Source organism: Phyllostomus hastatus, unplaced genomic scaffold, assembly GCF_019186645.2.
Source record: "Phyllostomus hastatus isolate PE091 unplaced genomic scaffold, TTU_PhHast_1.1 phas_scaffold_78, whole genome shotgun sequence".
NCBI lineage: Eukaryota > Metazoa > Chordata > Mammalia > Chiroptera > Phyllostomidae > Phyllostomus > Phyllostomus hastatus.
The window spans coordinates 42,959,524-42,975,000 of NW_025334041.1; the positions used below are offsets into that span (position 1 = coordinate 42,959,524).

A 15,477-nucleotide genomic window follows, 5' to 3' on the forward strand; every position below is an offset into this window, starting at 1 on the left:
AATTTTTCTTATTTTGATACAAACTCTGAATTAGAGAGAGCTAGAGACAGGTCATCATATCACAGCTAGATTTTTTGATCCCTTGCTAGTAAACTTGTTTATCTTGCCTGAAATGCCTCCATTCACCATGATTCCATAGATGATTCTAAAACCTGACATGCTTGTGCTCATGCCATGATGTGGCAATGTGCTTGTTTTCCATCTTAGACTGTGATGTCAGTGGTGCCAAAGTCGAACTGAGCCCTTCACTGTGGCTGCTGTCCACAGCTAAGGGTGGGGTGACTGTGGGAGTCAGCAACTGCCACAGTTCCTTCACTGACTGATGTAACCTTCTTACTATGCTGATTATTCCATTCTTATCGTGGCATCTATACGATGCATAACATACAAAGGGAACCACATCATCACAGGAAAGAGGTCTGAAAGTGCCCAGCCTTTTTAAGACACTGAAAGTACTTCAGTGTTACTTAAGAAAAGAGAAGGGCAGAAAGAGGTAGAGTCCAGATTTTATGCAGTTCCAAGTACTGTGCTAAGGAGTTTGGGGCATAATCTTCAAGTTCAAAGCAAAAGAAAAAAACATAAACCTGATAAACCTGCATTCCACGTAAGAATGGTAAGTTTGAGATTGTGGTGAACAACATATATTTTCTTTAACAACTCAATAAAATAATCTGGACATAAATAGGAGGAAAATTCTCATATTAGCCACCCCTTCTTACCCACTATCTCCAAGGAAGAAGTAGATATTATCCTCATCAATTCTCAATCCAATATCCTGACTTTTACTGAATTATTGATACATACTCTCCATCTTCCCATAAAAAGTGGCAGTCCTTTTCCCTTGTATTGCTTTGTTTTTCACCAGAAACCACCCAAATTCCAAGGTGCTAGTGTGTATCTGACAATTACTCAAGACTCTAAAAACGGAACAGATAGTTCAAACAGCGACTTTGAATTGAATATTACACATCACTATTCTAAAATCCTTCAGTCTCATCTCCAGAGGACTCTTCTCTTGGCCATATCTCTCCAGTTTCTTGAGACTGGTTGTCTATCCAAGTCCATAGTTTCAAACTGCCAGTATTCAACACTGAATGCCTTTAATTTCTTAAGCAGAGTCTTTGAACTCTCTGCTCATTAGCTGTTCCTCAACTTATAGCTAAGTGCTCTTTGCACATCCAAAATTGCATTAAAGGTTTTCATGAGCAAGGTCCATCATGTAGAGACTCCAATCTCCAATAGCACAAATTGAACAAATTTACTACACATGTAGGGAAATGTAATATTTGATAGAAGTATCTGTGCAGGTTATTGTAGAAAGGATGGGCTCTTCGATAGTGTTAAAGAAAGTGACTGTGCATATGAAAAAAATAAAAATCTTTTCCTTCACCTTATGCCATAGGCAACTACCATTCCAGGTGAATCAAATTCTTAGGAAAGATGGATGTTTTAAATTCTTAGAAGAATATGTAGATATATTTATGACTTTGATGTATGAAAACATTTCATAAACAAAATATTAAGAAATGTAACCATAAAGGAATATATTAACAAAATCAAATATATCAAATGTTAAGACTTACCATTCATGAAAAAAAAACAAACATTATTAGGTAACTGGAGAAGATATTTGCCATACATATAGATGAACAAAAATTGGTATCAATAATCATATTTTTAAAAACTCCTGCAAAAGAATAAGTAAAAACCAAATAACCCAAACTAAGTATAGAGAAAATAAATAAATGGGCACTTTAGTGAAAGGAAACACACCGGAAAATAAGTATATGAAAGATGCTCAATTTCATTAGTCATAAAGGGAATGAAAATCAAGACTCCAATAATATATACTTTTTACCTTAATTAGCAAGATTTTTAAAGTATGGCAATATATTGAATAAAATATTTGAAAAGATGCAGAGATTTGGAATTCATACACTTCTAGTGAGACTGTAAATTGGTACTCACAATTTGTATAACATTTTCTTTTTTATTTATTTAATCTTTATGTATTTTTTCCATTGCCATGTAGTCCCCTTATACTCCCTCCACCCAGCAATCACCACCCTGTTGTCCATGTTTGAGTGCTTTTTTTCTTTTTGCTCAATCCCTCCACTCTCTAACATTCCCCCACCCTAGCTGTCATATATTTTCTTATTTTCATGTGAAATACACAGATAACAGGCCATGGAGAAATTTACACATCTGTACCAGTAGGCATGCACTAGAATGTTTATAGCTGCATTGTTTGCAAAAGCAAAGGACTAGAAACAAACAAAAGAATAGATTCTAACCATAGCAATCAGTCTAGGTAAATCTCAGGCATTGTATGTAGTGGAAAAAAAATCAGAAGACCTCCTACCATTTAACACATTTTTATAAAGCTCAAAAATGGACAAAATTAAACAGTAATAGTTTACAAACATGCGTAGGTTAAATACATAATAGCTTAATACAATGTAGAAAAGGAAAGGAACGTAGAAGCAAAACTTGGCGGTAACCGTAGACCATAAAAGAAGTTGCAATTGCATTGAGAATGCCGTCTTTTCCTAAATGAGTGGTAGCTTTATCCTGTTTGTTTCTCTTCTATGTTTAATAACGACGCTTATGTTACATATGTCATAGTCAGAAAGTATTATTCTTCCTCTGTATTCCCAGAGAACACTGTACTTCTCCCAGCATCCCTGGGAGAAAGGGGGGCACAGGTGACATAATTTATACTATGCTAGTGTTAAAACCCTTAGCCACAAGAACAGGTCTTGGTCTTTATGGCTGTTTAAGATTTGTTTGTTAAATAGATTAATGATAAGAAAAGTGAAGGAAGCAAGAAAATTCTAATCATACTACTTTATTATGATAACTCCTAGTTTTGCTTTTTTTTTTCCTTTGGCCTTCTGCAAGACAAAATAATAGATTATAAAGCTATTTTGTTTGAGCACTTAGCAGCAACCATAAGGGAGGTAATATAGTAAACATTAAATGACAATTTTTAAATTTTATATTAAGCAATAACATTGCTGTGTCCTAAGAGGCAATTAAAAAAAAAGATTTCCAGCCATGTTTATTCTGTCTTTAAAAATAAACACATGTATATTCATTCTGTGTTTAAAAATAAAGCAGCATGGATATTTTTCTCTAAAAAATATCTCACTTAATAGAAATTAATTAAAGTTCAACTTATCCTGTATATTTGTTTTTATTGTCTTGAAATCAAGTTCTGTTTCTATTGTCTTGAAATCTTCATTGTTTGGCAATGAGCAATTAAAAATATTACATGAAGTCAATGTCCTAGATTGTATTTCAGAGATATGACAGATGACAACATAGACTGGCTTTCCTCAGGTAAAAGAGGTGTGAAGTCTCTCAAAGAAAGCACAGCTTTTGGGATATAATTTGCAGTACATAGTTCTTGAGTAGAAGGGTGGAGAGTGAGTCTGATGATATTACATGATTATCCAGAAAAAAAAGAAAAACCTCAAAATTATGAGGAAATAAGAATGAGAACATCTAGGCCATGATGAAAGATGAATTTATAATTGAAAATGTGTATCACCAAAAGGATAGGAAATAGTTCCTTTCTTAACACAACAGAGTTAGCTAGATGATAACTGCTAGATGTAGCAAAAACCCTTAGAGAAAATCAGATGTGAAACTGTGTATTCCCCTTTAATGGCAATCATGCTATCATATCAAAAATCTTTTTACTAAAGTGTATCTGTTATACCTAATCGGGATTTTACACCCTTCTTCAGATACAGGGAGACATTACATTACAGTGGTAGTGAAAATACAAGGGTTCTTGAACTTTCCATTTGATTTTTTTGTTCTGCCCATTACCACCATGCTGTCTTGGGCAAGTTACTTAATTCTCTAAGCCTCTACTTTATCATCTATAAAATGTCAAATAGAAAACAATTAAGCAATGTTAGTTGCTTCATTCAGCTAACACTTGAATTAATATTACCATCTCATCTGGAATTTTAGTGGATCTATGACAAAATAACAATTTCTTTTACAGGTTGTAAACCGTAGTAGGCAAATAAATTTTATAAATTGATCATGATTTAGCCAACTATTTGTTTGATATCTACTATAAATCAGACACTAAAAATGAATAAAATTGAATAATCCATACAGTTTCTTATAGTTCAAGTATAAGTCAACATAAAATATTGTATTTTCATAACAAAAGAATTTAGTTAAGGAGAATTGTATACCTTGCCATGGACAAAGATTAAAGAAACAATAAGAGTACCATGTCTACACGCCACTACCATAACTCATAAGTCATTGTAAAGTAATACATTCATCTTAAGTATCAGAAATTCAACCTTTAGAGAGTTTCTTTTTGATTTCATGATTGATAGGAATAATTATTTGAGAATATTTTAAGTAAATCACTTGTTTCTTGTCTCTTGCACAATGGCATTTAAATTCCTTAGTATGTAATACATTTTTCAGGGGTCTATACCTGCTTTCCATTCTAATCAGTTCTTTCCCTACTTCCTACACCTTACATTCCAAATCCAAAAGGAACTTCTATTGCTTCTGCAGCTTTAATATGTTTACTTCCTCGTGACATTTGCTATGCCAGAACTGCATCTGGGTTTACCTATACATTTGTGAATTCTTAGATTTTATATTTCTAACTCCAAGTTGAGATATTTTTTCTTACTATCCCACATCCCAGATAGTGCTCATTCTGTCTTCTCTACCACTTTTCTATCCTATGAGCACCTCTATTGTTGCAATTATCATTAAGTTTTACAATTATTTATTTTGATATTTCTTCAGCTAACCAACAAGCCTCTAAAAAACTGAGTCCATGTTCTATTCATCTTTGTATATTCAGACCATGTCTCTTTCATGTAGGAAGCACACAATAAATATCAATAAAACTAAATTAGAATAGTTTTGAAGATTCCTAAATATTAAATAAATTTAAAATGTGTGTAAAAGGTAGTGATTTCTGGCCATGTCATTGATGATTAATTGATTATTTTATAATCAATTCAATAAATATTTTGTGAGTATCTACTGTTTGTCAAACATAGCACCATTTGTAAGACAGATGAGTTCTTGTTCTTGTGGAGTTTACACTTGAATGTAAATAAATAAACAAACATATAAAGTAATTCCAGATGGTTATAAGGAATAAGAAGAGAATAAACAGGGCTAGTGGTAGAGTATAACAACATTACACAGGGTGGTGGGGAAGACCTTTGAAGAAGAGATATTTTAGCTGAGACTTTAGTGTTGAAAAATAGTGCAGATGAGGAACAACAGACTTGACACCAGGGGAAAAGTCCTGAAGTAAGACTAAGCTTGTGGTTGAACAAATAGAGAAGAAAAACAGTATTGTTGGATTTTAGAGCACAAGGAGACAGAGGTCTAAAGCAAGAATTCAAAGAAGTCAGTAGGAATAGATCATGAATTTTTGTTTGTTTGTTTATATAAGTTTGGGTTGCATTCTCAGTGCAAAGGGAAACCCTTGTTATGTTTTAAAGGACCATCCTGATCTAATTTATGTCTTTGAAAGATATATTCAGTTGGTGTGTAGTAAAAGGATTAGAGGAAGGAATTGATGGAGGTAGGGCAAAATAAGAAATGAAGAAATGAAGCTAGTTTAAGGTTAGAGCACTGAAGATGGACAAAAGTAGATAGATATGTGATAGGGCTGGGCAAATGAAGGGTAAAATAACAAAAAGAATCAAGAATGTTTTGGAGCTTGAAAAACTAGGTAGATAGTTATAACATTAAGCAAAATGGAGAACACTAGGGGAAAAAAATAGCCCAGAGTGGCATATTAAAGCTTCTGAGATAGACCAAGTCCAGGGAAAGCCCTGGAGTACCGTTCCTCGGCTACTACCAGAAGAAGGCAGGCTAACGATACCCCTTTTGTGGGGTATCTCCCCACAATTTTGCCCTATCTGGGATTTCGGGTGTTTCCATGTTTCCTCTTGTTTTTCTGTGTGTTCAAGTGCTTCCAGCAGAGGGTGTGTGAAGGCCAGATCCAGATGTATGTAGGGTGAGGGGTCTCTGCCAGGGCACATCCAGGTAGCATATTTCCCAGCAGGCTTTGGGACAAGCTGTGAGGAAAAGAAGAAATTCTGTACAGGGAGGGAAACTGGCCCCAGCTGACTTCTGGTTGCTCCTGCCCCTTTTCCCTTAACTTTGCTGATCAGTTTGTGGTTTTTGTACCAATGAAAGTTCCAGGTAGTTTTAACAAAACAAAAGTTGTGAGGTTATTTTGTTTTTGTTTTTGTTTTGTTTTTGAAAATGAGGGTGGGGATACTTGAAGGAAGTCCCCTGGGAGAGAGCTAGGTCACAGTCCCCAGGTGTTTTAGGCATCCTGAAGTACTGGATTGTCCCAGGACCCTCCGAGGAGCCCAATGAGGAAACTGAAGCCCAGATAGGACAATGGAGTTCTGAGTGATTGAGGCAAATTCAGACACCCCCTTCTATACTTGTCCTCTCTTCCCCTGCCAAGTACTGGACAGAGATCCTACCAGAAGGCCTCCTTGGGAACAGTCCCACCTAGGAATCCCAGGACCAAAAGATAATATACCAACTGTGGACCAAAGGCAACAAAAATCCCTTTTTAGGATAAAGAAAAAAATAAACCATCTGTTCTTGACATATTAAATTTGGTATACCTCTTAGCCAAGCAAAGATATAAACTAGACAGAGTTAAAGAAGTAACTCTAGATATGTATAGTGCTTGTTGCTTTGAAATCCTGGAATTTATGCTCATTTTATGGTGAGTTAGCAAATTATTCAGTAATTTATTAATTGATGCTTTCACCACATACTGGTGAGACAATAGCAAACAAGACGAAGTCCTCTACCCTCAAAGAGCTTAGATTCCCTTGAGGAAGACAGTAAGCAAACAAATAACTATTTTTTAAAATATGCCTGTATGCTAAGGAAAAGTGAGAAGAACTTAGGATGCTAACAGAGATTAACATAGGGTGCTATTTTAGTCAGGGTGGTCAGGAAAGGCCTTTCTGAGGGAGTAACACTTCTGTAGGCAAATTTAGATCACAGGTATTTAATGTTTTATGTTTATCCCCAGTAAATATCCTCTAACTCAGGCAAAAGAAGAGAAAACTTTATGTTCGTACCTCAGGATCATTCTTAAAAAGTTGGCATTACTTGGATTTATCAGTGGTTTATTTAGCATATTTTTTCTTAATATGAGGTCAGTTCATTAGCAGATTTTGACAAAGGCTAAAAACTATAAGATAATTTTGAAAAATATGAATTAAGGTCCACTCCCCTAAATTTTTCTGTTAAAATTTTTCCTTTTTTGAATTTTTGTTTTACTAGTACTGCTCTGAAAACTAGCTATGTTAGCTAACATACATAGTAGTTATTTATTGTGCATTTATAAGCTTTTGTCTTAGACTATAATCTTCACAAAAGGAGAGTTCATGATTGAGTCATATCTGTATCCCTAAGACATCTAGAATATTATCTAGCATATGGTAACCACTCAATTAATAAATGAACCATATTAATTATTTTAAGTCTTTAAGTGGCAGGTTACATTTTCATATTATTTAATTCTGTAAAGCAGAGACAATTGTTAAAAAGTCACCATTGTTTATATATATTTTGGGGCTTTGTTTAAAATTTTTAATCTACCTGTAATCTCTCATCTATAATAATATCAACCATCAATAACAGAAGTATAATATGAATGCATAAGTAAACACAGCTCATTTCCTTACACAACCACATCAAAATTACAGCTAAACTGTAGAACAACCATCACTCAAGACCATCAGAAATTTAGTTGAATGGAAGTCCTACAACTACAGAATTAAAGAAACCATATCCATCCAGGCTAGTAAGAGGGGCAGAGACACAGAATTGCAGATACGGGAATGGTCTGGTCCCACATCCCCATATGGTGGATAAAAATTCAGGAGGGATATCTCAGGAGCAAGGAAACCTAGTCCAATACCAGTAACCCCCAGCTGGGGATTCTAGTGCCAGGAAGATAAGTCCCCACAACTTCTGGCTATTAAAAAAACAGCAGGTATTGAGTCAGTGGAGGAAGCTGCTGGATTTCCAAGCAGTTCCTCTTAAAGACTCTGCACACAGACTTACTCAGACTCACTCCTTCTGAGCTCCAGTACCAGGGTAGCAGCTTGAAAGGCACCAGTGGCATATGAGGAGGGACTGAATTGTCTGGCATAAGAGCAAGAGCAAGAGCAAGAGCAGGGACAACTTCCTCCCAGACAGAACAGTGAGCAGAGACCATGTTGCTTTTCTGAACCTTCCCCCAACAGAGCCACAGAGACCATAGGTGATGCCATATCTGAAACTTCATCAACCTGGCCTCACATTACCCCACCCTGGTGATTCCCCGGGGTTACTCCCTACCCAAATGACAGGCCCACCCAAGCAGTTAACATTAGCTTTTCCATATGAATGGCTTGCCTTGGCCCATGCTTTACATCTTCCTAAATCCTCTCAAACAAGCAATAGCTGACCTCAGTGAGCCCCCAGCACCTATACATCTTACTAAGTGGCCCCAGGCCCAGCACTAGCAGCATCCAGCCTAAGTTCACAGCTTGGCTTCACCTGAGAACCTCCAAGCCCAGCACAAGTAGCAGCCATCTCAAATTGCTTTATAGCTCATGCAAGGTGGCAGAACATAGGTGGGGGCTGACCTTAGCCAGCACCACTGGGAAACCCCAGAGCCTGTGCACCAAGTGGACAGCTACAGACCACATTGGAGCACCACCACCCTGCCACTGCACAGCTGATCCTATACAGAGGGCAGAGGTTGGTGGTCATTGATCACAGTAGTCCTTACAGTTGATTGGCCTAGTTAAATCCCTCCCATTGACCTGCCAACAGCAATCAAGGCTCAAGTACACAAGAAGGATATACTCAGATCACACAGAAAGTGCATCTTGAACCCGATTTGAGTGATAGGGAAGGCTGTTCCAATGGACCCTACAGGAAACCTATTACTTTAGGCCATGCTACCAAGACAGGGAGTCATAGCACTTCTACATAATACATAGAAATAACACAGGGAAGCTGTCAAAATGAGAAGACAAAGAAACATGGCCCAAATGAAAGAACAGATCAAAACTCCAGAAAATAAACTAAATGAAATGAAGATAAACAACCTGTCAGATGCAAAGTTCAAATCACTGGTAATAAGGATGCTCAAGGATTTTAGTGAGGACCTCAACAGCCTAAAAAATCCAGTCAGAAATGAAGGATACACTAATTGAAATAAAGAACAATTTACAGGGAATCAACAGTAGACTGGATGAACGTGAAAATCAAATCAGTGATTTGAAACATAGGGAAGGAAAAACAATAAGAGGAAAAAAGAATGCAAAAAAAATGAAGATAGTGTAAGGAGCCTCTGGACAACTTTAGGCATTCCAACATTTATATCGAGGGCTGCCAGAAGTAGAAGAGAAAGAGCAAGAAATTGGAAACCTAACTAACTTTCTTAATTTGGTGACGGAAATAGACGTACAAGTCCAGAAAGCACAGAAAGCCCAAAACAAGATGGACACAAAGAGGCCCACACAAAGACACATCATAATAAAAATGCTAAAGTTGAAAGATAAAGAGAGAATCTTAAAAGCAGCAAGAGAGAAGAAGTTAGTTACCTGCAGGGGAATTCCCATAATACTGTCAGATGGTTTCTCAAAAGAAACTTTGCAAGTTAGAAGGGATTGACAAGAAATATTCAAAGTCATGAAAAGGGGGTACCTACAACCAAGTCTGCTCTACACAACAAAGATATCATTTACAATTGAAGGGCAGATAAAGAGCTTCCCAGAGAAGAAAAAAAAACTAAAAGAGTTCATAATCACCAAACCATTATTATATGAAATGCTAATGGGACTTATTTAAGAAAATGAAGATCAAAACTATGAACAATAAAATGGCAACAAATCCAAATGAACAATTGAATCTAAAAAAAATAAACCAAAACAAGATGAACAGAGATAGAATCATGGATACAGAGAGCATTTTGATGGTTGCCAGATGGGAGTCAGGTTTGGGGAAAAGAGTGAAAAGGTGAAGGGATTAAGAAGTACAATATGTAGTTACAGAATAGCCATTGGGATGTAAAGTGCAATATAGGAAATGCAGTAGCCAAAGAACTTACATATGACACATGGACAGGAACAAAGGTGTGGAATTGCCCGAGGGAGTAGGGAATGCTGATTGGAAGGAGAAAAAAGGGGTAAATTGAGGCAATTGTAACAGCACAATAAATAAAATATAATTTAATAAGTAAAAAAATAACAGAAGAGGTATTTCAATAAAAGCTTCTAAATGAGGACTCTTGAGAAATTGGGGTGGTGTTTGAGGTTGCCCCTATAAGGCTCAGCTGGGGAGCTTTTTCCAATTTTCCAAACTCCTCTTCTCTTCCTCTTTACCCCTCCCCCCCCAAAAAAGATAACACCTTTAATATAGGCACTTCAGCAGAGCTACACCTCATTCTAATGAGTTTCTTTGCTTTTCTGAGCCACTATTCCTGACAGAAATTATTCCCTACCAGTTAAGTGTTTTGGGTCTAGAGAAAAATGTTGAGAGACATATTGTAAATTATGTTTAAATAAGTGATTTATTTTTGCACAGTTATCATTCGTTCCAGGCAGCAGCTTAATATACTGTGGTAATATTATAAATAAGCTGAATGAATTTTAGAAAATTATCACTGCCAAAAAAGACTGTCTTGGAGCTAGTAATTGGTCAAGTGCTTTTTACCATGTTCTCTTGGTGACATCAATATTATCTTCACAAGATAAACCATCCCTAGAGTAATAAACTTTATGTTACAATTAAAGGCTGATAAATTGGAAGCCTGCAAATTCAGTCGACTGTGAGTATGAAGACAACCACACTGTTTGCATTCTATGTTTCTCCTAAAGACTTGCTGGACGCCCACACGTCTGACATGATTAGAACATACAAACAGTGTATTGAGAATTTCAATGTATTAAACCTAAGAAATGAGGTGGAAGTAGAAGTAAACTTTATCTATTTTTAAAAAGTAGTATTTTTTCACAGTTTACCTCCATTTTTTTCAGATTATATGTTCAATGGAGTACTTGTTCTTTGTCCAAACTTTTTTCCTTTTTGGGGTCTGATTGACATTATCTTCCATGTTCACTTGGGCATAGTGTTGCGAATGTAAATTCATAGTGATAGCTTGTCAAAATCACATATTGTATTAAAGATTATTGTTTTCCAGTACTTCTTAAACCTAAAGGTACTGAATGTTACATAAAATTCGTTGTTAACAAACCAGTGAGATTTTATATTGCTCATTACACTGAGGACTTTACCTGGAATTTGACTCACTGAAATACCTCGGGGAAGTTTTATTGTTTTTCCATAATCTCTTTCTGCATATTATTTGTCACATTACCTTTCCATGCATCTTAATATGAAGTCAATGTCTCCTCTAATCTAATCCATTCTTAAATTTCAGCTAAAATACTTTACCACAGTAGTCTTTCTTTCTTTCTGAATGCTTCTTTCACTTAGTTTCCTTCATGTAATATTTTCAATGTAGTGACAGGCACATTAGCAGTACTTTATTCTCTTTTAAGTGAATATATTCCACTTTATTAACATATCTCATTTTATTTATACATTCATCAGTTGATGGATATTTGAGTTGTTTCCACCTTTTGGGCTACTATGAATAATACTGCTTAAGCATTCACATACATGTTTTTATGTGGATATATGTTTTTCTCTTCTCTTGGGCATATACCTAGAAGTGAATAGATGGATTATTCTTATACACTAGTTTCAAATTGAGAAATGACCAAATTATCTTTGAATATACAGTTATCGAGGGTATAATGAATTCGTCATTTATTTAAGGAAGCAATAGCTCCATTAGTCACTCTTTATAGATGCGTGATTAGGCACCTGAAAACTGATTAACAATCTGTTTTGTCTGCAAAGACAGAAAATAATTCAAAATTAGAGCAGTGCATGATTCTATGTTTGTGTATAGATTCTTTTCAGTTCTTTCAAACACCTTATGTATAGATCATTGCTTTCTTTTTATGTAGCTATGGTCAGCATTTCACCATAATGAAAATAATCAATAAACCAAGTGTAAGGGAGTAAAATTACCTCAAAGTCTGCATTTCTTAAATGGCAATTAAAGAACCGCCCAAAGAAATAGTCATTCGAGACAGCATTAAAGTGTTGTGAGGATGTGGAGAAAAGGGAACCCCCATTTATGGGAGTGCAGATTGGTGCAGCCACTGTGGAAAACTATATGGGGTGTCCTCAAAAAATTAAAAATGGAACTGCTTTATGACTCAATGGTTCCACTTCTGGGAAGTTACCTGAAGAAACCAGAAACACATTGGAAAGAATATATTCTTTCCAATAACCTGCATCTTTCCAATAGCAGCATCTTCATTGCAGTGTTATTGACAATAACCAAGACTTGGAAGCAGCCCAAATGCCTATCAGTAGATGAGTGGATATAAGAGCTGTGGTACATTCACACAATGGAATACTACCCAGCTGTATAAAAGAAGGAAATCTTACCTTTTGTAACAGCACAGATGGACCTAGAGAATGCTTTGCTGAGTGAAATAAGCCAGTCAGAGAAAGACAGATACTGTATGATTTCACTCATATATGGAATTAAATGAAAAAAAATGAACTAACCACACAAAATACAGACAGATTCATAGATAAAGAGCAAATTGAAAGATATTGGGGGTGGGGAAGAGTGGTGGAATAGAGCAAATAAAGAAAAATTCATGGATAACAGCATGGTGACTGATGGGGAAGGAGAGTGGGTCAGGTGGAGGAGGGTAAGCAGAGATAAATGGTGATAGACGGAGACTTGATGTAAGGTGGTAAACACGTAACACTGATGATGTGTTGTGGAACTGTGCACCTAAATCCTATATAATTTTTTAACCAGTGTCACCCCGATAAATTCAATAAAAAAGATAAAATACAATGATAACATTAGACTGCTATGTATTAAACTATTTCTTATGCTTATGGATTTTATAATTTTAAAAAGATTAGAAAAGCACCAATGAGAAGAGTAAAATATTAAATTAATAAGTAATAAATTGATAAACTCATACAGTGTTCTTAATTATAGTATATAAAATGATTGGTTAATATTGTCAAAGAATATTTAATGAGATGGAAATCACACAATGTGATATTAAGTATAATAGAAAATTGTAACCAAAAGCAGGTCCAGCTGCCTTCTGCAATGAAAGCCAAACTCATGAGACAGGTGCTGGTGAATAAAAGAGGTTTATTCAAGTGCTGGCTTCCTGAGAAGATGGAGGGCTTTCTTCCCAAAGCCCATCTCCCTTCTCGGTACAGGCAGAGGTTTTTGTAAGGAGGGAGAGGGGAAACAGAATGGAGAGATCAAGGGGTGGGAATGAGAGTTCTCCACTAAGGGGACTGTGTGCAAGTCAACACAAGTCTGTTCAGATACCTGGTTGAAGATCAGCAAATCCTCCCAAGCTGGAATGTCGAAAAGCTGGAGTCTGTATCTTCTGAAGCTAGTTCTTAGGATTGTATGCAAACATGCTGTTTATCTACAAGCTACATATTAATCAGGGTCAGCACTTACAGAAACAATGTAGGAACAATGGTGCCGTGGGTTACAATTTCCCACTGTTACAAACATACTCTATAAACAACAAATTGACTAACAGTAATTCCCCAACTTTTTAAATAAATATACAGAGAACATAAATGTTTCAAAATGTTAAAAGTGATTAGCATGGTAGTTTTTATTCTCCTGTATGCTTTACTTGATTTTCTGAATTATTATACAATTATTATGAATTATATAATAAAAAATAACTGTAATTTCAAAATTGTTCCTTTTATGCTTATTATTATGTTAACCAGTCAATTCAACAAAACCCACATCATTTTCAAAAATGTATTAACCAACTCAAACATTCAACTGCACATAGATAACAAATCTCACCGAGGATCGTTCTAGATATTTATGGCATAAAATAGGGACATACAATTTTGTAAGAAAGGACAGTGTGTACACCCCAAACCCAGAGTTTCCGGTTGCTGAAACATGTTTCCCAGCCAGATTTTTGGTTGTCACTTGAGGGACTAGGGGTTGAAATGGGGTCAAGTAAGTTGGAATCAGGGATGCAGCCCAGTGTCCTAGCATGGACAAAACAGTCCCTGAGACTGAAGAGTTACGAAACTGAAATTTCCCAGGTTGAGAAATCCTGATTTGATCATCTATTTTTTCAACAATCTATTATTTCATTAATTTACATGCCTTAAATAGGCAACAGATATTAAATATTTAAAAGTTTTTCTTAAACTCAGAATTCTGAAATATAGTCTTCACTGTGAAGTTGATACTTATGTGAAAGATAAACCCATATTATACACTTTACAGTTAAGTAAACACGTGATACTAAGATTAGAGCTGGTGTTATTTAAAGTTTCTACAATAAAAAATGGACTTGAGATTTTGACATTCAATATTGTTTAATAAAAATTGATTGTGAAATAAATTAGTTTGGGAAAATAGCATTTCTGTGCCTCAGTTTCTCAATGACACTATAAACATGCAGATTTATTTTTCATGAAAGTGATGGTATAACACTAATTTAGTACACATCTACTAGGGATTTTATATGGAAATTACATTCATAGAGCTAGTCTGATATATTGTTTAATGGATAACACAGCTCTGTATTTCAAGGCTCTTTGTTTTGTTAAAAGGTGACATAAACAAACTGACCACTAGCAAAATATACAAAAATATTTTCAGATAGGATATAGGCAGTAATAAAGTATGACTAAAAATTGTTTATTGTACAAAACTAAGATAACAGTAAAAATAACAGAGTGAGAATCTGTTGTGACCCATAACCCCAAAACTGAAACTTACTGAACATGAGTTAGAGTAAATTGTTCTTATCTGACACCAAGTCTCTGCGAAGAATAGACTTGGCTTAGTTTTTCAGCCTTTCACTTCCTGAGTGCCCACACACCTCTGCTTTCAGGTTGGGGAAGGGGTCCTCTCCCAAAAATGAAACCAAATAAGGCCTTGTTCCACAAAGGGGCCTTTGCTCATGCTGTTTCTTCTTTGCATAGCCCAATCTGGCTCATTTCTGTTTAAAAAACAAGTCCCAACTCTGTCTACCTGTCTGTTTATATAGATTCCCCTCTGTTATTCTTCTAGTGTGGTTCTTTCATAACGCTTGAAAGTTTGTGATGATATTACTTGTTGTAATTGTTCAGTGTCTGTCTTTGATACTCTGACACTGGCGGGGGTGACTTTGTTCTGCTCACTCTGGTTCATCCACTTTGCAAAAGATTGGTACCACATGGACTTGGTTGAATGTTTGAATAATTTTGGAAAAGGGAATCAAACAATATGCTTACCACAGATTATGTGCCATGTTCCCAGCTGTGTGCTAATGGTTTATTAGT

General features: G+C 35.7%; 1 protein-coding gene across 2 annotated transcripts in view; it reads left to right on the top strand.

Moving 5' to 3' along the window:
* MAGI2 (membrane associated guanylate kinase, WW and PDZ domain containing 2) overlaps nucleotides 1-15,477 on the top strand; it is a 1,385,030-nt gene that overhangs the window by 545,834 nt on the left and 823,719 nt on the right. The window lies entirely within an intron of this gene.